Source organism: Panthera onca, chromosome C2, assembly GCF_046562875.1.
Source record: "Panthera onca isolate mPanOnc1 chromosome C2, mPanOnc1 haplotype 2, whole genome shotgun sequence".
In the NCBI taxonomy this organism is placed as follows: domain Eukaryota; kingdom Metazoa; phylum Chordata; class Mammalia; order Carnivora; family Felidae; genus Panthera; species Panthera onca.
In genome coordinates this window covers 96,407,089-96,429,655 of record NC_138347.1, presented here as the reverse complement: position 1 = coordinate 96,429,655, position 22,567 = coordinate 96,407,089, and the positions used below count along the sequence as shown (strand labels likewise).

The 22,567-nt window shown below is 39.3% G+C and overlaps 1 protein-coding gene across 8 annotated transcripts in view; it reads right to left on the bottom strand.

Moving 5' to 3' along the window:
* The window catches only part of MECOM (MDS1 and EVI1 complex locus), a 558,007-nt gene that overhangs the window by 470,608 nt on the left and 64,832 nt on the right, over positions 1-22,567 (bottom strand). Inside the window, exon 2 of one of the 8 annotated variants that reach the window (XM_060639164.2) lies at positions 10,825-10,948. The exons of the other annotated variants lie outside the window; for them this stretch is intronic. The gene's annotated coding sequence lies outside the window, so the exon portion shown is untranslated. The remainder of the gene's footprint in view (positions 1-10,824; positions 10,949-22,567) is intronic. 8 annotated transcript variants of the gene reach the window in all.

Below are 22,567 nucleotides of genomic sequence, written 5' to 3'. Positions count from 1 at the left end.
CTACTAAACACAGACCGGAGGGGAAGTGTTGAAAGCTCCGGCCATATTTTTCCTGTAATGTTGGATACGAGTCCCAGCTGCACAACATTGTATGTTAATAACCATTATTTAATTAACAGATGAAGAAGGCCTTTTGAGCTGCTCTGGCAGATTTTGAACTTGATCTTCTATCATTTGATGTCATGCAAGACCAGATAAATGACAAGTCTCTCGAGAGTCTGCAGAGCCCCTTTAGAACAGCTGCACAGTCTTCTCTCTTCTTTGCAGCAGGTTTTCTCACTTAAGAAAAAAACACGCTTCATTACATCGCCTCTTACTTGAGCTGCAAGGGTCTATTCAAGGAAGATAAGCCTCTTAGAAATGAAGTAGCGTTGAATTTAGGTTTTGAGTGACAGCAGGAAGATTTATCCATTCAACAGACAATACCGCTTTCTCTGCATTAATCTAGGAGGCGGACAATGATCTGTTTTTAGGCCTCATCTCATCTCTTTCCCACAGCAGAAGGTGATTAGAGTTAGGGAGCTGGGGCTGTGAAAGAAAGCTCCAGCACTATCTCTCCAGCCCTCCTGCTTCCTGAAGCGGTGAGAGGGAGCCCCTAGGCCAAGGGCACCAATCACAGACTCACAGCAAGGATACGATGCTTCACTGTTGGGAAACTGAGAGGCCACAGGTGAAGGGCTGAGTCCAGTAACCAAAAGGGTAAACCATTATTGTTAACTTCCCAAAGAGACAAAAAAGCACAAAGCAGCCCTTTCATGAGCCAGAGCCCTTAAATTCTTCCTGGCAGGGCCCAAATAAAAATGTTAGGGATCCTCTGACTCTACATGATAGTCCACTGCTATCCACAGGTGAGGTTCAGTGAAGTCCCAAACCAGCTGATCTGCAAACAGCAGTCTGGAGAGTAGGAGGCGAAGATTCGGCTCGACAGGCACAACAGCAATGCCACCCAAAATGTGAGTGCGTGTTTACACAACAGAACCATCTCATCTCACCTTTTATATCCAGCTTCTGCAACTCAACAGGGGCTTCCACAAAAATCCCCACACCCCAATTATTAATTTGGAGTGTCCTTCTCTGCCAAGCCCTGGGCACAGAGCCCACAGTGAGCAACTTACAGGCTTGCAAGTGACCCACAAGGATATTAAACTGGAGTCCAGCATCAGAATCCCATTTTATAGGCAATGTCTGGCACTATCCTCACTCCGTGTGGGAGGCTTGCCACTTTATTAGTAGAAATCTTTGCTTACACTTTGTGGCACATAAATTGATGAATGGACTTTAGAGTCAATGTGGTGGCTTAAAACCATGCTTCCGGTTTGGGACGTGTATATTTTTATTTGAGCTGCAAACATAAGACCGCTGCTGTCACATCATGAAATCCAGAGATGTGTTTTGTAGACCACTCACCATCTTGTTCCTTTTTCCTTAGCTCACCCTGAAGGTATCTATCTAACTATCAAATATCTACAGATAAACACATGAAATATAATGTTCAACTCCCATTACCCTGAAAGTACCCCTGCATCAAACTGATCGAAGGTGGGCCCAAGATTTACAACCAAAGATTATGGAAAGCAAGTATAAAACGAAACGCTTTTGCATGGTACCTATTTTCCTGGAAAGGCCAGGAGAAACTCTCATTCAAGTGTGAGTAATTAATTAAGTTAGTGAGTAAGTAAGCAGAGTGAAAGTCACAGACATTACCGCAGAATTAGATCAAGTTGTCCCAAATGACTTCTAAATTTAAGAGCAGATTGTGTGTTCTCTAGAAATCAATATAGAGTCATCACATTTTGACATTTCCTATTGTTAAATTGCGTTTTGTTTTGTTCGGTTTTTGCAAAATGTCATATTGACATCTAGAGACTTCCGTGGCATTCACCCCACATGACGTTGGAAATATCTGTTTGTCGATGTTCAAGCTACTGTAACCAGCCAAACATGGCGGTGCAGGATGTGACCCACGTTTTTAAGACTTCTGGGAACCCAAATCCAACACCTAAAGAGAATTCCGAGGGGGGAGGGAAAAAACCCAGACCCCTTTGGAAATCCCACATAGCGTGACAGCACAGTGGTTATCCTCACTTAGCGGACAGTTCTTCAGAAAAGCAGTAGTGATTCAAAATAAAATACAAAAGCAGCACCAAATCCCTGTTATTCTCATATTATGAAAATGAGTCTCAGGAAAGACGGTTTTATTCTTATGATCTCTGGGCCTTAAATTCCTTAAAATTCATCTCCCAGCACTGTTATAGATAACTCCTTTTCACCTACTGCTTCCGTAATCAAAAGTTGACCTCCCAGGTGGAAAAAAAAAAAAAAAAAGCAAATTGCCTCCACATCAAACCCTACCTAGTGGACCCAATCAGCACCTACTCTGATAGTCTTTATTTTCTTCTTTCTTTCTTTCTGCCCCATTTTCCCCCTTTTTAATTACTGAAGACTTCTGTTTTAGAGAAATCCCTAATTGCTTCATTTTGAGATGTTATGTTTAACCTCAGGAAATGGTGCTATAAGACCTGGCAAACAGCTTTCTGGTTGTTTCAATCAGTACCAGATTATGAAGTCCAGCCGAGTAAGAACCCTATTCATTTTCTTGCCCTGTCATCTTGATCTTATTTGAATGTCTGGGGAGCTGGAGGTGCTTAGCCGGCCCTGGGTTTCAGGAGTGGGGGGCGGGAGCACCAGGGAGAGCTATGTGATGTGTTAGGGACACTGAAAGTTTTCATTTTGACTCCTTAATGAGAGCGACCTTTGACATGGGCTGATGAGTTCCATGCTTGTCCTGGTGTGCTTTTTGAAAACATTTGACACTGGTCACAGGTCTGACAGGGATATGACTAATGAAGTCGTGGTATAAAAATAATGGGCTGCAATTGCAAGTCATTTGCATGAAACCAAACTCCTTAAAAACTTGTCTCTGTTCACTTTCTGTTTTCTAAATGAGTCAATAATACGAATCAGATGGCTTGAAGGCAAGAGACTCCCAAATATTCCTTCTCTAAGTTTGGTAAATTAGTTGGCATTTGGTGCAATTTTTGTTGCCTTGAGGCCTGGTTTAAATTGGACTGTAGTTACTAAATTGCTAGGGCGATTGCAGAATGTGTAGGATAATACATAATACCTTGTTTTTCTTAAGCGTTTCGTCAGAGAGCTTCTTGTGAGGTCAAGGGACCCAGACAGCTCTTTGCAGGGAATATCAACTGGGAGTAAGCAGAGAAGAAATGGAAGAAAGGGGGAGGGGCAACCAGGGAAGGGGGACAAAAAAGAAGAGACAAAACAAGATCAAAACAGAAAAGAAGGCAACATGAATTTACGTTCAAAAATGTAAAGAGGAGTGGGGCGCCTGGGTGGCGCAGTCGGTTAAGCGGCCGACTTCAGCCAGGTCACGATCTCGCGGTCCGTGAGTTTGAGCCCCGCGTCAGGCTCTGGGCTGATGGCTCGGAGCCTGGAGCCTGTTTCCGATTCTGTGTCTCTCTCTCTCTCTGCCCCTCCCCCATTCATGCTCTGTCTCTCTCTGTCCCAAAAATAAATTAAAAACGTTGAAAAAAAAAATTAAAAAAAAAAAATAAAAATAAAAATGTAAAGAGGAGAAAGAGCAGGAAAAAAAACAGTGAAAGGGGGAGAACAGAAATATGAACGCAGAGTGAGGGTCATAGGGAAATGGGGAACGGAAGGAAGCTTTGAAAGACAGAAGCCTGAAAGAAAAAGCTGCCATTTCTAGTTCAGTTTATCCTATAAAACTGTACACCATTTATCTTTACAGAGTGCTAAGCATCCACCAGACAACGTTCTGGGCTTCACACCCTCGGGGGACTCTGTGTCACCCGGCCTAAGTCCCCGATGGTTATCCTTTCTCCTGTAGCTCAAAATTCCCTCCATCGTGGAGAAGCTTTCAGTGAAACCCCATCACCATTCGATCAGCTGTAGCAGAGGCAGCAGCCACGAGGAGGCACATTGCACAAGTTCCTTCTAGAGCCTTCCTCCTGTGTGGCTTGTCATTCGTGATTTAAACACTTGGGATTTTCTTTATGATTTGTCAGTTTCAGCACATCTATTTGGGGTGTCATTTTGCTCACCTGGTGTATATGACAAAATTAAATATCACATGTCCCTAAACTTAAATAAAAAGAAATACAAATGATTTACAGATATACGCACGTGCAGCGAGAGAACAAATGAATAAAAGAAACGTTGTTTGGCACAGAGAAAAGCATATACACAAGCTTGGAAATGAACCAGCTCTGGTTGCTCTGCAACCTTGGGAAATTTTATTAATCTCATTGAGCCTCAGTTTCTTTAATCACAAAGTGGAAGATTAAAAGATTATGTCTTATAAAGTACCAGCAAAGTAGCTCGCATTCCATGAGTGCCCTGAATGAATGAATGATAGAATGAATAAATGAATGAATGAATGAAGTAGGAGTAGAAATACTCTTTCTTGTGTCTGCCCTTCAAGAAACTATTTCTCACCTTCTGTTTCTCCATAAAGCAATCGAAAACAATCCTACTGCTGAACATGCAGGAATAGAACACACACATAATTCCACAAACTAACCTCATTGCATTTGTATGTTCTACTCCCCAAAACCTGAAATCCAAACAACTGACAACTGACACATATTCTCTCCCTCTCTCTCTCTCTTTTTCAAATCGACCATCATATTTCAGATCTCCACACATCTTAGATCAGTACATATCAGCCCTATCTCCTGTATTTATTCCTTCTAAAGATGCACAAACTGAGAACTAAGGCCCATAGTTGTCACTTGATAATATTCAATATTAGCAAATACTTTAAAAATCAAATTTTTTGACAAATATTTTACTGTAGCCTAATTCTTAAAAAATTGACCAATTATGGTTACTTTCCGGTCATTAGAATTGGCCAAATTCTGGTCACCCCAAACCAAATTATTCTAGATATATATGCATTTACTCTATGGATTCATGCTTAGCAGGTCAGTAAGTTAAATTATATTCACTTTAATATCGTTTAACATCTTTAATATAATATTAATGAGGATCCTGAGCCCATAAGCACATTTTGTTATTGGTTGCTAGAATAAAGATGCAGAAGATATTCTTATTCTAGAAAGCAAAGCTAACATTGAAAGACAACAATGAACTTTAGCATAGACTACAAAAAAATTGAAGAGTTGGTTTCTGAGAACAAAAGATGAAGTTTAATAGAGTCAGATTGAAGAAAATGAAAGGAAGTTTAGGGAAACCTGAGACAGCTCAAAAAGAAGTTTAGGGACTTGAGCACACTTCCTGTTGAATTTGCAGATACTACTGGTAAGCTGCTGTCCATTTCTAAAGGAAGTGGGATTTAACAACTGGCAAAACATTAGCAAGTGAGAAGTCACTCTTTCTCTTAAAGTCAGTAATGCTAAGAACCATGTGAAGTACTCCACACAGCCCCACATTGTATTTACATTTTCAAGAATGAAAATGAACTGAAATGAACAGTAAGAAGCACTAACAGAATGAAAAATAGATCCTAAGAGGAAAAGACAAAAGCAATTCTAGCTTTTACCCCCAGAAAGGGATAAAGAACCAAGTGTAAAAGGATCTTACAGTGATGCTGACTGGTTATCCTCATTTCCATGGATTATGGAGTAAGAGGAAATGGGAAAATGGACCAAAAATTTTTTAAATCTTCCTGACAGTAATAAATACAAGAATGTTATTAAATATTGGAATAGATGGCCAATAGAGGTTATGGGTTAGAAGACTTAGAAATCTTTTTAAAAATGGGAGCAATGACCATCAGTCTTCTACAGTTTGTGTCTTTACCTGCCTGGAGGCCAAATACTGAATCATTACCAAATGTATGATTCTATTATCGCAGAGATTGATGTCATTACCCCTGAAGTTTAATGCATGGGAATGGAGTAGGTAATGGAATAGTGTTGAATTGAAGACTTAAGGATGGAAGCAGATGATGATGGAATATAAGTCTAGCATTTAATTTCTCCAAAACTCCACAGAAAATAATTCCATAAAAACAAAAGCTTGTTGAAGTTCTATTTTGTATTTTACTTATGTGTGTACATGGTTCGTTTCCTTTATCAAACCATAAGCTTCTTGAAGGCAAGAGACATATATATTCATTTTAGTTTCCCCTCCCTAGCCCCCGACCCCCTACTCAGAGTCCCTAACACCAGGGCTGAGAGCCAGGTGTTACTATCAGACCTACAGTCACCGTAAAGTTGCACCTGCCAGTGTCCTGTCTGACTGGTTTGGTGCCTAGGCTCCAGAGGTTAACTATTTTGAATATCATCCCTACCCAACCCTTTCTGAGAGTGAGATCTCTTGAGAACAGGAAGTTTTATCTGCTTTGTTCATTAATAAATCCACAACACCTAGAATAGTTTCTGATATATGGTCAGTACTTAGTTAAATGAATTGCTGATATTCAATATCTTTGTTGAGTGCAGTTTAGGAATATCAGTTGTTGGGTTTTTTTTAATTCATCCAAAGAGAAAAAAAAATGTTAAGAACATTCTCAGGTGGTTCTGTATCCTTGTATGCAAACCCACACTAATTCTAACTTTTTTTGTCCTCCCTCTCCCTATTATATTCCTATGTAAGAACATGTACAACAAACAAATTTCACCATCGTGTTTCAGAAGAGAGAAAATGTTTAAGTAAAACCAATAGTCCCACACAGAATAATTACTTCAAGTCCTACTTTTTTATATTTTCATTTCAAAAATTTCCAAATATTTATCTAAATCAGTAAGTAGTCTCAAAGCTACAGTGCTCTGTCCATTTCTCTGCCAGTAAAATAGGAGTGAGAATATTTGATCCCCAGGAGGAAGACATTGTGAAAAACCACAGAATTTTGTAAATATACTATTTATTCTTAAAATTTTTAACACTGTAAGCCATACTGTGTATCTGAATTTCTCCTTTTATTGTTCTCATGCCCTTATATTTTAAGCATCCAATGCCAAAAATTAGTTTTCCATCTGGTTAGCATAATTTATTTATAGCCTTGGGCGCAGATTTGCAATGTAATGTAAATAACAATACTATTTTGCATGGCTATTGTACCTCTGGAAACTCTTTACTGGCATTAATTTTCACAACCCTCCTTAAGGAGTAGGTGAACACTGATATTATTAACTCTCAGGCTAATAAAATCTGGCTTGAAGAAGAGCATATTTGCAAGAAAGTTTTAACTTACCATTTGTCAATTCACTGTTTCACTAGATCTTGTGTTTCGCTAGATCTCCAAAAAAAAAAAAAAAAAAAGCATTTGCCTTGTAAGATCCCTGAAGAACATATCATTTCAATTTAGATTCTTCTCTCAACCAGGCAGGAGGCTGAGTTCTATTTGTTTATCTGTTTTCTAGATCTCTATGTCTACAGCACACCAAGGCTCAATCTGACCAGATACATTAAGTGAAATTACTCAGTTTATTCAGTTTTTAAAGCAGTAAGATCTGACAACACTCTCTGTACCCTGGATTTTAAAAACAGCTCCCCATTTACTGAGCACCAGCAGTCATCGGCATTGCTGCAGGAGTGGCAGAAAAAGTTGGAGCAGTGGCAGTGGTAAAATTTATTGAACACTATATGATAGTTCTTGTTCTGAGCGCCTTTTACATATTATCTCATTTAACTTTCCCAGTAACCTTGTAACATAAGTGCAATTATTATCCCCTCCTTTAACACATATGGAAACTGGGGCAAAAAGAGGTTAGATAATTAATCCCCCAAGGTTTCACAACGAATAAAAGGTGGAATGGGCAGTCCACAGCCTGAGACCCATATTTATTGAGCATTTATTTTTTGTCAGGCACTTAACAATGCTTTCACTGTCCAATACTTCCTAGAGCAGAGCAATGACCATCCTGTATTTTAATTCAGCAATGTGTACCCCAAAAAAACCTGGAATTGCCCAAAGCTTTCTGAAAAATCACTTCTCTTACCTAAAACAGTACATACTGGGAAAATCGTAGTACAGACTTTCTTGACATTGTTAAATGCAGCATGGATTCTGCCAGAGAGATTGTGGCTTGTTATCACATGGAAACCCACACACGGACACACATCCACACACAATCACCTGTTGAATTGGTCAATTCAAACAATCAGCAAGTGCAATGAGATTGGGAAAATCAGTCAAACCAGTTATTTGACACCTTGCAGAACAAAAAGAGAGAGGAGAAGAGATCCAAATGCTTGTTGAATCTCATTTTTAACTTTTTAATATCCTGTGCTGGAAACATACAAAGGCCCAACTCTAGAGCCCATAAAATATTGAGGAGGAAAATGTAAGGACAACAGATACATCTTTTGTTTTTAAAAGATTTATTTAGTTTTGAGGGAGAGAATGCAAGGGGGGGGGGGGAGGGGCAGCGAGAGGGGGGGACAGAAGAGCCCAAGCAGGCTCTGCACTGACAACACAGAGCCTGATGCGGGACTTGAACTCACCAGTCATGAGATCATAGCCTGAGCCAAAGTCAGATGCTCAGCTGACTGAGCCACCCAGGTGCCCCCAGATACAGCTTCTAATGCCACTTGGAGACTTTATCAATCTGGTTGCAAAGAATTACATTGCATACCATCATAGCTTATGGCTTCATGGAACAAAGCCTTTCTGCTCCATCTCCTTGTCCTTTCTCTTTGAAAAATTCACTTCACTATTTGTTTACCGAGTCCTATTATTCACCTACCAGGAAAAAATATCACATTTAAATTAATCCCTTTCACCAAAATTAAATACTGGCCTTAAAGTCCAGTTCCAGAAGCAGCCAGGGATAAATATAAGACCCATGCATTTCCAAATTAATTTGTTGATTTAATTGGCACAATTCAAACTGTTGCTCTCTATCAGTTCTATTGTAGTTGCAGAAACCAGGAAAAAAGTTATACATGAATAGAAAAGGATCTTTATATATATTCAGCAAAATAAAATTACATAAGGACACCTAAATGTGCTGAGTATCTTTCATCTTTGAAGCCCTTGCTCTATCTTGTGTATAATATTGCGGTTTTCAACGTAAGCACTCATTTTATCAAACAGCAGAGTAAATAGCAACATAAAAACATAGAGTGAATCACTGCTCATAGATAATGACTTCCCCAAGGCTGCAGTGGCTTATATACCTTTCTTCGGCAATTCCTTTTGGCATGTTGTTGTTTGTTTGTTTGTTTGTTTTTCATTTTTCCATAGAGATTTTGTAGGAGATTTTTATTTTGCTTTGTTTTTACTCTTTCATGAGCTACAAAATTATGTGGCTCTCCCCTTTCATGATTCCTCCCATTAAAAGTTCTGCCATCCCGTTAGGCACATAAGTGACATGTTCACCAGAGTTCAGGGGTGAAGAGAACTGAATTTCAAAACCACACAATTTATGTGGAAATGAAGCACATTCCTTGCTTGTTTCTGTGTCAGACATATGGGAAGACTGTGTGTATAATAGGCTGTTTGATTTGTGTGACGGAGAGATTTTTTTTTTAAGCCCTCTGTAGAAAAAAAAAAAAAAGTTGCACTGATTTCTAGGCTCATCTATACTTCTTTTCCTGTATTTTATGTGGAAACATTTTAGAACTCACAGTTTCCATATTAGGTACGTTTTCCACAGTTAATTAATCCTGCTTTCCCACATGACAAATGACCCTATCTCATAAAAGGGCATATTGGCAAGCAAGGATTGAGTCAAAGAAGGTATTCTTTGATATTTATATATGATAGGTTTTTTTTTCTTTTAATTTTAAAACACTGGACCCTCAGAGTAGAAAAGTGTAGTATATGTTCTACAGAGAAGTAAATTTGGGCATCTTTTATGTAAATGAAATGCGTGCGTTCATTTTTCTTTCTTTAAGAACCACAATGCCCAATTGGGGGAAGTGGAGTAAGAACAAGTGTTTTATGCCTAGATCTTTAGGTATGCCATATCTTGTGCTCTCAACTATGAAAACTCAGAAAAATAAACCCTACTCAAATAGCTGGGCAGTAGCATTTGAAGTTGCCAATACAAATGACCCTCCTTGTTCTTCCTCCAAAATCTCCAAGTTTGGGGGGAAAAAAATAAACTCCATATTATTAACTAGTTGACTGTTTTCCCTTTTAGTCAATATTAAATGCAGATGGAGGAGAAAGCCCTGGATATTACCCTAGACTGTCAGCTTCCCATTGAGACAGGGCTTTCTTTGCTCCATGAGACCTAGAAAGATGAACGGCCCCACTTACTCTTATCTATAAGAAATGACCGAAAAATCTCATTGATTGGCAATAGGCCAAATTTGTCCATCCCGTATCTCTACACGTCTCTAAAGACCAAGAAGCTCCCATGCTGGCCTCGATTCTACCCTCCACTTTATCAGTCACTACCGATCCTGGGAAATCCACGTTGCAGGGCCTCGGCTTCCTCATTCATAAAATGATATGGATGGAAAAAGACATTCTCTAACAGTCCCTCAGCTCTAGCATTTTATGATTCTACCTTATGCCATGTAATATGGCACTACTCCCCACTGTCTCCACTACCAACCTTCACTGATTTATTGCTGAATAGCAAGCCGGTGTAGTGAACTCTGGGCTTACCCCGGCCTGTCTTGCATTAGTTAAACCAAATTATCTCCCACCTTCATCACTATGCTGCAATTCAGATTCACATACCCCACCCCAAAAAGATCTATCCGTCTATTTGCTTAGTCCATCCATCTATCTACCTACTTTTAACATATCCATATTAACATACAATCTCTGAAGAAAAATTAAGGTTTCTAAGGCTGTTTCCCGTGACTACCCTTGAAATCACTGCAACAGTTTTGGCACCAAAGACACAAATTTAGCCTACTTACAAGCCCCTGGTTGCTTAAAATCTGGGCATTTCGTCTTCACCTTCTCTTTTATTCACCACTATCTCTTCTCAGTGTCTTTAAACTCAGAATTGTTCATCTCCACATTTTCCATCTTATTCTATACCTAGACCAGAGGCAGATAAACGACAGAATAAGAACAAACTCAAGTAGAGTTTGTTTTCGGCTTGTTTTTATATAAACAAAGGCAAAAAAAAAATCCTCTAAGTAAGCATCAGTTTTTACCCATTTATCTTTCTATCATGCCACATTTCTAGAAGAAAATCTATTGGTTTAATAAGTAGAAAGGTTGGGAAGCCTGTTTCAGGCAGTGGAATAAATACCGAGATGAATAAGAAAGCTAAAATAGTTTAATAACAGCAACAACAACAAATATTTGGGGTTATTTGCTCTCCATTAGGATGAATCATAGCATTCTTGCCACTGACTGAGCATCCCTAGCAAAATCTGCTCCCACAGAGCGATGGCTAGTGCAGAATGTCCTTCCCTGGGTGGTTTCAGAGAATGATTTGTTAAGAAGGTGAGAAACGAGGAGTCAGAATAAGTTAGCAAGGGTCTTTTCCTTTGAGATTCAGGCCTATCATGTAGGGATGAGGGATGGATTATTTTTTCAATCTGCTGATGTCAGGCATTGTGTTAGGTACTTTTACGTGCATTATCTCACTATCTCACGGGCTCTTCACAAATCAATAGGGTGCTTCTTGTTTTTCCCCTATGACGTAAGTAAAAACTGAGCTTACAAAAGGCCACACCCAGCCACGTGACTGTGGAGATGAAATGACTGCACCTTAAAATAATGGAGCTGCGGCAGCCACAAGGAATAGTTCATAACTTTAAACCAGAGGTAAAAAGGTGCTTATGTGTCTGCCCAACAAGGGATCCGTTTTTAGCTAAGATACTAATCTGTAAGTAACTATTTCCATGGAAGAGGGCAAAAGAGAATGCATCCCTGCCACCCCACAGCATAGCATGATGCGGAACACAGCAAGGAAAACCACAACCAGGAGCAGGACTTTTGCAGAATTTCCTAGAGAAAACGATCTGGTTTACGGTTGATAGAGATTCCCTAACCAACGTGAAATTGAGCAAATACCTAAGCACACATGGGGAGTTTTATGCTGACAAAATGGTCCACCGCCAGGATAGCAACTTCCTCATACGGAAAGACAAAAGACAAGAATGACATGGGACGCTACTTCATTAAGAACTAGAAAACACTAGACCCCCCCCAGGACTGTGACAATCCTCTCAGCCCCTCTCACTTATGCGTGGGGAGAGTCTGGAAATGAATAACAGAATCACTTAGTACATCGTGTTTTGCTTTGTTACATGTAATTATGCTTAAATTAACCGCGTAGTAAACCTTATTTTACTCCAGCATATGATGTAGATTTAGTCATTCTCTGACTCAAGGAAATGTTGGCTTCGTGAAACCAATAGTAACCTCCTGGAGGTATTCTGCAGCCTGTGGACTGACAAATGCCCAGAAGCATTGTAGGGTCAAGAGTCTGATGCACAAAGTGGGCAGAAAAAATCAGGAGCACTGCTTAGCAAACACCACTGAAAGTTTCTTTCTCCTTGGGTTTTCTGTTCCATGTTATACATCCACTTATTTATAAAACAAGGAAGAATGAGTGGCCTCATTTAGCCAAGTCCAAAGCCTACACACTTTCTGCTACGTCACACTATTATGACACATAGCCATTAACCCGTGCTAATCGCCTATTTCACTTGAATGAACCAACACAACAATGTGTGGATTTGAGAAGGTGATCTCATACTAAAAACAAATAAAATAAAAGAGGAACCTGTTATAATACATAAGGTTCCTTAACACAAAGATTCAAAACCATGGGTCAAATAACATGCTGTCCAGCAACAATATAAAATTCTTTCCTAAAAGGAAAATTCCACTGAAAACAAGTACTTTCAATGTCCTAGCAGATGACCCATAACAACAGTATAGAGAATAACTTTCCATAACAAATACTCTTGTAAAACCAATTGTGTTGTTTTTCCCCAGCCTCTGCCCATTCCACCTTCACTTTCTAGAAACCAAGCAACTGAAGTGATGTGGCTGTTTGCACTTTCAGAAGAACAGAAAGCCCAGTAACTTTGACTCACACCCTTTTGTTCTACTAACAACTGGCAGTTACCGTTCAACCATTCTTAGTCCTCATCCTTCACAATGCAAACTCCAGAGTCACCCAGCCAGAAACAAACCCAAATAACTCCCAAACACTCCACTAGAAACCCAAACAAAACACAGGATGAAAAAAATCCCAGGGTGTTTGCTGTTCACAGAAACGTGCGAGCTCACCAGCAAAACTCTGGGCTTCAGGACTGGGCTGTGCACAAGTCTAACAACCCGTGAGGTCGACTCGGATCCAGGCCTTCCTCTCTGGCTTTCACATTATCCAACGGTCAGCTGCAGCTTATGTGTCCAACACTATCTTCCTTGCACTTTCCCCTAAATCCGCTCCTTCCTCCCACCTACCCTGTCCCACTCTGTGATGTCCATTCTCTCCTCCCAGGCTCTCTGCTTTCCTCTGAGGTGACCCTCTCCCTGTCCTCTCTAGTTCCCCTGAATCCTTCCCCAGGCCCTATCTGGGTCTGATCTTTACCAGGTCGCTTCATCCAAGCACACTAGCTTCTTACCGCCCTGAAATTCCAGATTTCTCACCACTTAGCCCCACAGAATTAAGAAGTTAAATTTCTCCAGTTGCTTCATGTGTAATAGTCAGATCGATTCAGCTGGATTAAAAGCCCATGTCTTAGAATTCCTTGGCACACCCTCCATCTCAACCAAGGTTCTTAAAACCAGACAGCTGCCAACATTTTCCACAATTACATGTACACTAATGCTAGAAATCTACTATTTGGAAATTTCACTATAATTTTAAAATGCAAGTATCTCATAATGTTCCTAAGCATAGAATTTGTGGGGTCTGTTGCCTAACACTATTAGGTGGATCTTTTCCCTGCACCTCCACATTACCTCGTCCATTTAATTCCTTCCCTCCTTATTCCCACAGCTTTCTGAGCTAACTCCTATAGAGCACCGATCATACCTTATTATGCCAGGATCAGAATTACCTAGGAGTGAAAATGAAGGTTCCTGTTTGGAAGGCAGGGGTGAAGTATTACTCATCTTTGTACCCAGCCTTTCTGTCTCACGTTATATATACATACACAAAACATATATACATATGCTTCATTATATGCACGATAGATAGATATACAAAATATGTATTTATGTACACATACCATAGAATATGTACGTGTACATATGTATGAAATATGGTATATGTGTTTATATAAAAATCTTACAATACATATGTATGTATAAAACATTGGAGACATATATATATATATATATATATATATATATATATATATATATATTGTTTATTTATTTATACTCATTAAGTGTTTGTCAAATGACCAGCATAGAGTGTTAAAGCTGGGGGGGAAATCTCAGAAATGTTCTAGCCTCACCCTGTACTCTATCGATGGGGAAATGAGACTTAGGGAAATTAATTTTTTCAAGATTTAACCTGGTAGAAACAGGGTATAAGGTTTGAGAAGCAACTATCATACTTTATCATAAATTCCACAGGAAAACAGCATAAAGATTTCCACCGGGGCACAAAGAGATTGCAGCTGGACAAGAAAGCTGAAGGAGAAAATTTCCCAGTAGAGCAACCATTTGGGGTTCCAGGCAAATATACCCTGCAAAATGCAGATCGTCTACATATTGGTATAGTTCACTATGGCCCACCAACTACCAGCATGCAAACCTCCCTCCTTCAGTGTTAGTACTAAAAATTCAGATTCTTCAGCTCACCAAAGAGCTACCTACTCTGACTCTCTGTGCTAGGCCCACAAATCTGCATTTCCCCCAGGGTCTCCACTTGAGTCTCTGCACAGCACAATTTGAGAACCATTGGTTGTGTCCTATACCAAGCTGAGAATGGAAAGGCTAGACAGATGCTAACAGACTTGCAATTCTCATCCCCAGGGAGCCAGCAAGAGAAATTGGAAGTTGATCATTAAGTCATTAGGTTTAACCAAGGAATCCAATTTTCTTCATTAATTCTATACTCAAAAAAGCACTTCTCACCTAAGTACCTCAAGACCCTCTGCCAAATAAACACTGTTCTCTTTAAAATAGCCGGCCCTGGGGCGCCTGGGTGGCTCAGTCGGTTGGGCGGCCGACTTCAGCTCAGGTCACTTTCTCGCGGTCCGTTGAGTTCGAGCCCCGCGTCGGGCTCTGGGCTGATGGCTCGGAGCCTGGAGCTTGCTTCTGATTCTGTGTCTCCTTCTCTCTCTGCCCCTCCCCTGTTCATGCTCTGTCTCTCTCTGTCTCAAAAATAAATAAAACATTAAAAAAAATTAAAAAAAAATAAAATAAAATAGCCGGCCCTTTGCTCAAATTGAAGGGGAAAATATCATATGTGGCTTTCTGGAGATGGCCTAGTCCCAATTCTTTATATCTACCTAGAGCAGAGGCCTTCTGTCCTCTCCTCCCCACCATCCTCCTTCTCCTCTGCCTCCTTCTCCTCCCCCTCTTCCTCCCCCTTTCCCCTACTCTCCTTCCCTTTCTCCTTCTCTTTCTCTTCCCCCTCCTCCCCTTCCTCCCCCTTTTCTTTCTCCCCTCCTTCTTCTTTTCCTTCTAATTTCCACTTCTCTTCTCTAAAAATGTTGTCCCTGGAACTGTATCAGCAGTACCTGGGAACTCGTTTAAAATGTAAATTATTTGGCCGAACCTACAGAATCAGAAACTCTGGGGGTGGAGCCCAGCACTCCTTGGTTTAGCAGGCCTTCCCGGGAATTCCAGCGCAAACTAGAGTTTGAGAGCCACTGCCCTAAGGGAACACTGACAGAAAGGGAGCTGCTACCAGTCCTTCTCCAGCCGCATCCTCCTCCTTGGGGAAACAGGAAGAGATGGATTTCTGTCTAGCAAAGGAGACCCAGGCCCAGCTGCCTCCACCAGTCCATCTGCAGGTATTGACAAAATTGACTCTTATCCTGAGGATCCAAGTTGCTTCTCTATAAATATCAACTGATAATCATACCAACATATTAAAGAACAAAGCAACACAGCAGGGTAGGTAGGGCACGTAAATGAACATAACACAGTCTGGCTTTAACAGCTGTATCTATATTCTAACATTAATGGAAGGGGAAAAAGGGAGGAATAGTTTAATTCAGCCAAAATTGTTTATTTTAAATAAATTGGTTGATTTATGTCCTACTACCAGTTTCTAAGCACTTGTTTTCAAATTAACCAGTTGTTTGAATGAAACGGTGAATTTTCTTTCTTCCTTCAAGACAGGCTCATATGGCAACCACCTGAAATCAATGATTAAAGAAATATTTACCAGTATGTGTCCATCACTAAATTATTGCTATTAATTAAAACTTTAAAGGAAGCTTCATTTTTTTCTACTAATGGATATAGGGATTCCAATGTTACAAGTTACATTTCTAAACCAAAAAAAAAAAAAAAATGCACAAGGAAGTGAAGTATATGTAGAAAATTCATCTGTAAAGCACACTACCCACCAACGGCTACCTAATTTAGCAGAATATATTACCTCTATGCTTCATAAATCTTAATTAAAGCCGTTAGTTTTTCTATTATGTGATCAAGAAATGCCCCATTAAAGTTAAACAGTTTCTACAAGTAATTATACACATATACACTTTCAAATTGTTTCACATATACTGGAAACATTGTCTACTAAATCAAAAACTTGCAGAATTTCATTAATGCAAGATTTTTTTATCTCCCAAAAGTCAAATGTGTCCCAGAGGAACCAGTATACTCAATGCTGGCTTCTTATAATACAATTTAATGCTCACAAACACAACTAAAGTATTTAAACATTTACAGGGGTTGTCATAAATGCTTTTCTTATTTTTGATCAAATTCAACCTTACACTTAATACAGTTAACTGTAGTTATTTAATTTAAAAACTTGAGATTCCAACCTCAAAAATTTATAACAATATAAATGCAGTTACTTGGCTATAGGATACGTATACCATGGGGACTCCATTCTTCAATATGAAACACAAATGCCAAAAACAGAGAGGGGATATTTTAAAAAAATAGACATTATTTTAAATAACTGTTGGCACGTTGAAGAAAAAAAGCTTCAAATCCAAATTCAAAAATAGATCTCTTCTATTCATACAGTCATTTCAATCAGACACTAGCTCACCAAGAAGAAGAAGAAGAACATAAAAAATGTTTTGTTTCTATTTTTCTGTTGTTTTGAAAAATAGTACAAGATAAATTGACAAACTAGTCAATTGAAAGTATTATTAGTTAGGTATTCCAGCCATCCTAACTTAATAATCGGATGGAAAATACTACTGACAATTTCTCCATTTTTTTCAGGAGGTGCAAATACTTTAATTCATTACCATGTTATATAGGACTCTGCAATATTATCCTTCCGAAAGCTGAGCAAGTTTAGTCTTTGGAAACAATGCCACTGGCCTCAGGAAAAAAAAAAAAACCTTCAATGCAAACTGTTGTGCCAAGAGCTTACCATCCTAGGGCATACTGATGAGTGCATGTACAGAACACAGAGAGAGGAGGGCAGAGAGGCAGCCGCAGCACAGGCATTGATGGATAACCCTTGATCCAGCAGAATGTAATATCTCTCAGGGCTGAGAGTGCATTATTAATTGAAATCCTTGTTTAGTCCCTCCGTGTAGACCACTATATAATTGCATCTCTACCTTGAAAACTATTTTCAGCAGAATTCAGAATGAGTAAAGTATCTCCAAAATGTGTAGCCAGAAAATCTATTTCATTTACATGTGATTATATCGCAGTGTACGTATTAGGGAAACGGTGAATCACTGTGCCGATTACCATGTACAGAGCACAAAATAGATGGAGGTAGATTACCCTAGAGCACATAGACAATTAAAATGCCATTTGACATAAAATTAAAACCCCCAAGATTACAACCAAAAAAAAAAAAAAACTGTTAAAGAGAATTAATTAGTGTTTGTGCCTGGCAACAAATGTAAATGACTGTAGTGTATTCTGATATTAAATAGAAACTTTCCAATATAAATTTCTTATAGTTACAAACACCTTAGTTTAATGAAATGCCTCTTCTTTTGTGACTGTATTTTATGAATATAAATTGGACTAGTCAAACGCATTAGCATTTTTTCTTATTCAAGTAGAGCATATCAAATCACACTAGTTTAAAAAGAAAATGTTTCCCAGGAAAATGAAAGTTTTGTGTGGGAGACGGGGGGCTGGGGAGGACGTCCCCAAGCTAAGGTAAAGGAAAGATTAAATATCTCACTGAACTTCAGCCTGACATGGAAAAGTAACATCCCTGAAAACCTCGATCTCATCAAAGTGTAAGATTAAGTAAAACAGAAGACAGGGATGTGTTCGGAGATGTTCGACATAGGTTTAGAAAGACACAGCAATAATCCCATCCACTAATAAACTGGATAAGGAGCCGAGTGGGGAACTTAACAAGCAGTCACACTAAATGACAGAGCAGAGGGCAAAGAGGTGTGGAAACTGAGAAGATAGACTTCCAAGTCTTTTCCTGAAAGTGCTTAGATTTTGAGGAGAGTCCAATATTGCCTGACAAAAGGGTCTTTGTGCAACAACACCAGGGAGGTGAAGGAGAGCTGCTCAGGAAAACCAATGAAGACAGGCCTAGCCTTGTACACAGGACCCGTGGAGAACTTTGAATCACATGGTCTGCAGAAAGGACAATGCCTGTACTACTAAATGTATGACCACCATATTCAGGCTGTATCTGAGTGGGCACAGACCAGATGTCTTTAAAGAATCAGGTTGGATTTTTTCTTTCCAAAAATATAATAAGCAAATACACAGACTGCAATTTCAAACTGCATTACTAGTCTTAGATTGATCCCCAGACGTTTGACCACTCTGAGTGACTTAACTGCCCCGCTCAAACCATGATCCCACTGGCTGGCAGGGGCTCTGATTCTCAGTTCTTGATGAAGTTGGCAAAAGAGCCCAGGAGGCTCTGTCTACACATAGGCCCTTAACACCCTGAAGTTCCAATCCCAGAATGATGAAATAGGAGCCTGTCGTTATTAAAAGAAACCTGGAGACATACCGAGACAGGCTAGCAATTTTAAGTAGAGAAATACCCACTAACCATGGGTGGTGGTCTAGGGTTTCTCCAAAGCCAGGATATCTACAGAAACTTAGGCTGGAAATGTAGCAAACTCATCAGATCATCGGTGTTTCCAGCTCTAGCCAGAGTTGCCCAAGTTCTTGCCCTTGCAGGAAACCATAAATAAGAGAAAAACACCCAGTATTAACTTTTCCGGAACTTCAAACTATGGTTGCCTGGTTGGTTTCACTAGGATAAAAACATTAAAATGCTTGGTTAGGGGACAAAGAGCTTATTTTTCTCCTTCACCAGTTCTAATTGCCCTGCTACCAATATGAAAATAATTGAAGTGTTTAAAAGTATCCAACGAGCAAATAACATCCTGAATAAACTTTAAAACTGGATGCTAATTTTAAATTAGCATTAGATGCACTTTTATCTGAAATGGCATCTTTTCGGCTACAATTCCCACCATGTGAAATAAACAGCAAGTTCTAAAACCATCCAAAAGGTTGTCAGAAATACTCATCTGCCAGTAAACCAAATGAAAAAGGTTCGATCTCATACAAGAATCAAAAGAAAATTTGTGTGGAGGGGGTGGGAAATAAGTGGAATGACTATCTTCCAATAGCATAGCCAAAACAGCCTCAGGTCAGAGACTGAAGTATGGCTTTGAATTCTACCTCCACCTTGAACTAGCCACTGGATCCTGAGTTGCAGATTCTTCATGCATGAAAGGGAGGTAATGATATTCTTCATCAGAGTATAGTATGGAAAGCAATTCACACAGTGGCTGGTTTATAATCGTCTTTATAAGTATTAGGTACTGAAATTATTATTATAATGGGTTAGTCAATTAAATTAGCTGGCAAAGAGAAGGGTCTTATGAAAGTAGGAGACAAAAATACATCTTACGAGCCAGATAGGAAAGTAGGTATGAGAATAGGCATTAAAATCATAAAGGCCAAAGGAAAAAGAAGAGAGAAGCTTTGGAAACATCACAGTTTAGCCTATGATTTAGTGAATGTGGTATATGCCTACCCAGTAATGTCAGTGCCGATGCATATGTAGCTTTAGAAACAGGCTACGTCAAATTCTTGCATTTGGCGTGATGGACAAGGACACATGAATTCATACCCTACTTCCATCATTCAGGTCACTAATAAGACAGTTAAACCTGGTCCTCACACCTTAAATGTAATTTTACCCAAGTGAAACACAAGTGAGCTACAATCAATAGTGGAGAACACTGTATGGATCCAGGGAAGCCAGAGTTACAGTTTGTCCCATGAAATCTTCTTGTGAAAAATGCACCATAAGAACAGGCTCTTACATGCTCAACTTTCAAACAGGAATAGTTTGACTCCCAGTACAGGCTTCATGAAGATGTATCATTATGTGAATAATCAATTCTCTCACTGGGAAACGTGGAAAAATGGTTTAGTTAATGAGATGTTGTATGACAAATAAATTAGCAATTAGAAAGAAAGAGAAAGAGAGAAAGAGAGAGAGAATGGAGGGAGGGTGGGTGGGAGGGTGGGATGGAGGAAAGAAGGGAGGAAGGAAGAGAGGGAGGGAGTGAGGGAGGAAGAAGAGAAACAATCAAACACACTTAACACCACAACATGGTAAGTATGTTGATTGTAATTTAATCATTCCTTGATCACTCAAACAGAAATTTAAGAATTTGCAAGCCTCTACATCATTAAGAATTTCTCTGTCTTATAGATGTAGAAACTTTCCGACTAAAAGACATCATAATGAACAACAATGTCATTTAGGAGTTTATTTTATATATAATATTCTGTATAACTGTATACAGATTTACAGTAAAATGAAATAAAAATTTAGATTTAACACAAACTCACAGCAAATTATAAATGCTGATCAAGGGATTAAAATCCAAGCAAAGATACCAGAGAAAGTCAAGAATTATTTAACTGTAGTTTTTGAATGAAAAAAGAGGATTTCAATACATAACAGGAAGGCAGGAAGGCAAGAATAATGTCTACAAATAATTCACATGTACATATATCCCTAACATGTACTAAGTAGCACATAGATGCCCCAAAACAAGAAACACCAGTTAGCCAGGGGCCATGATAACTTTCTCCCTACAAGAGGAACCAGGTCTGTAAAAGGCTTGGAAGTTAGGAGACTCAGACCCACTCCAGGAAACTCTGCTGGTGTTTCCATTATAAACCGCATTTCAGGAGTTTACAAGTTGAATGTTTTTAAAATATATTGGGTTCATAATGAGCTCACACATTCTTAAAAATGTTCTTTTTGCTCTCCTTTAAAAAGTATGGCCACTTTTGTGAACAAATCATAAACAAAATTTCAGGTGATTATTTTTGGCTGAGCTCCAAGACACAATGGCTAAATGTTTAAATAGGGTAAAAAGACTAATTATTTTCTTCATTTGGAAAGTAGAGTAGAAAGGCCAGCCTGAGAAACACTCTACAGTACTTCCGTTTTAAAGTTCTTTTGCAATATTTTCATTCAGTGGTTCAGGATCCTAGGACTGCAGCTAGGAATATGCAATCAAACTTCAAAAACACCATTTCTACATCTGGAGATTTATGCAATAATCGCTCCAGCATTAGACTTTTCTAAAGTTGTTAGTGGTCAAAATTACATGTACCATGAAAGCCAGGAAGACTCTCAGAATGGAGCAAAAAGCCAGGTGGCAGGGCACCTACACTTAGGTGCCGCCACAAACCCCAAATTCAAACCAACCTCCGAGTTTTACAAGCCCTTTCCCTGCGCCAACCCCCAGCTTAAAATAGTCCAGGGCAAAGCTCTGCAGGGAACTGAGTTGATGAGTAGGTTAGGGCTTAAAACCATTTCTTTCAAAACCAAAAAAAAAAAAAAAAAAAAAAAAAAAATCTGGTGTTTCTGCCAAATATAAAACTACTCTCTACAGCAGTCCCTAACACCTTTAGGGTTTATAAAAATGCAAGGCAGCTGAGACGCCAAAGCCAGGGATGCATCATTCCCACAAGGAATGCATTGTTGGGCGTAATTCACCAAGCCTTTTGCGCGGCAATTTTGGATGGTGTGGCATGGTTGAGTCCCAGAACCGTGGACTTGCACAGACTAGGAAAAACACCTTGATATGAAGCAGGTTTTCCACTAAACCCTCTCAGGACTCCTTCACCCGGGTGTCAAGCTTGGAGCAAAAAAATGTTCTCCAAGTGTCTGTGAACTGACAGAGCTTCGCTATTCACAGACTGGCTTTTCATCCACAGGCGCCTGTCATGATCAGAAGGTTTGAATAGGAACCCTATCCCAAAAGGAAGAGCCAGATCCAGTCATGTGTTCAGCCACATGAAGCCTCTGAGTGGCAAATATGCAAAAGACACAAATAATTCTAATTAAAACCATACAAATTCCAACATCTAATTGATAATATTCCACATGTAGGTTAAAGGTCAAAAGTACCCTACAACACTGTTATATTTATTGACAAGGACAAACTTTTCCATCTGTTTCTGGTCTTATCCATGATCGGTCACTGGCCTCAAAAGAAAAATCCACTGCTAATAACAAATGAAATGAAATTTACACGTTCCACTAAATAC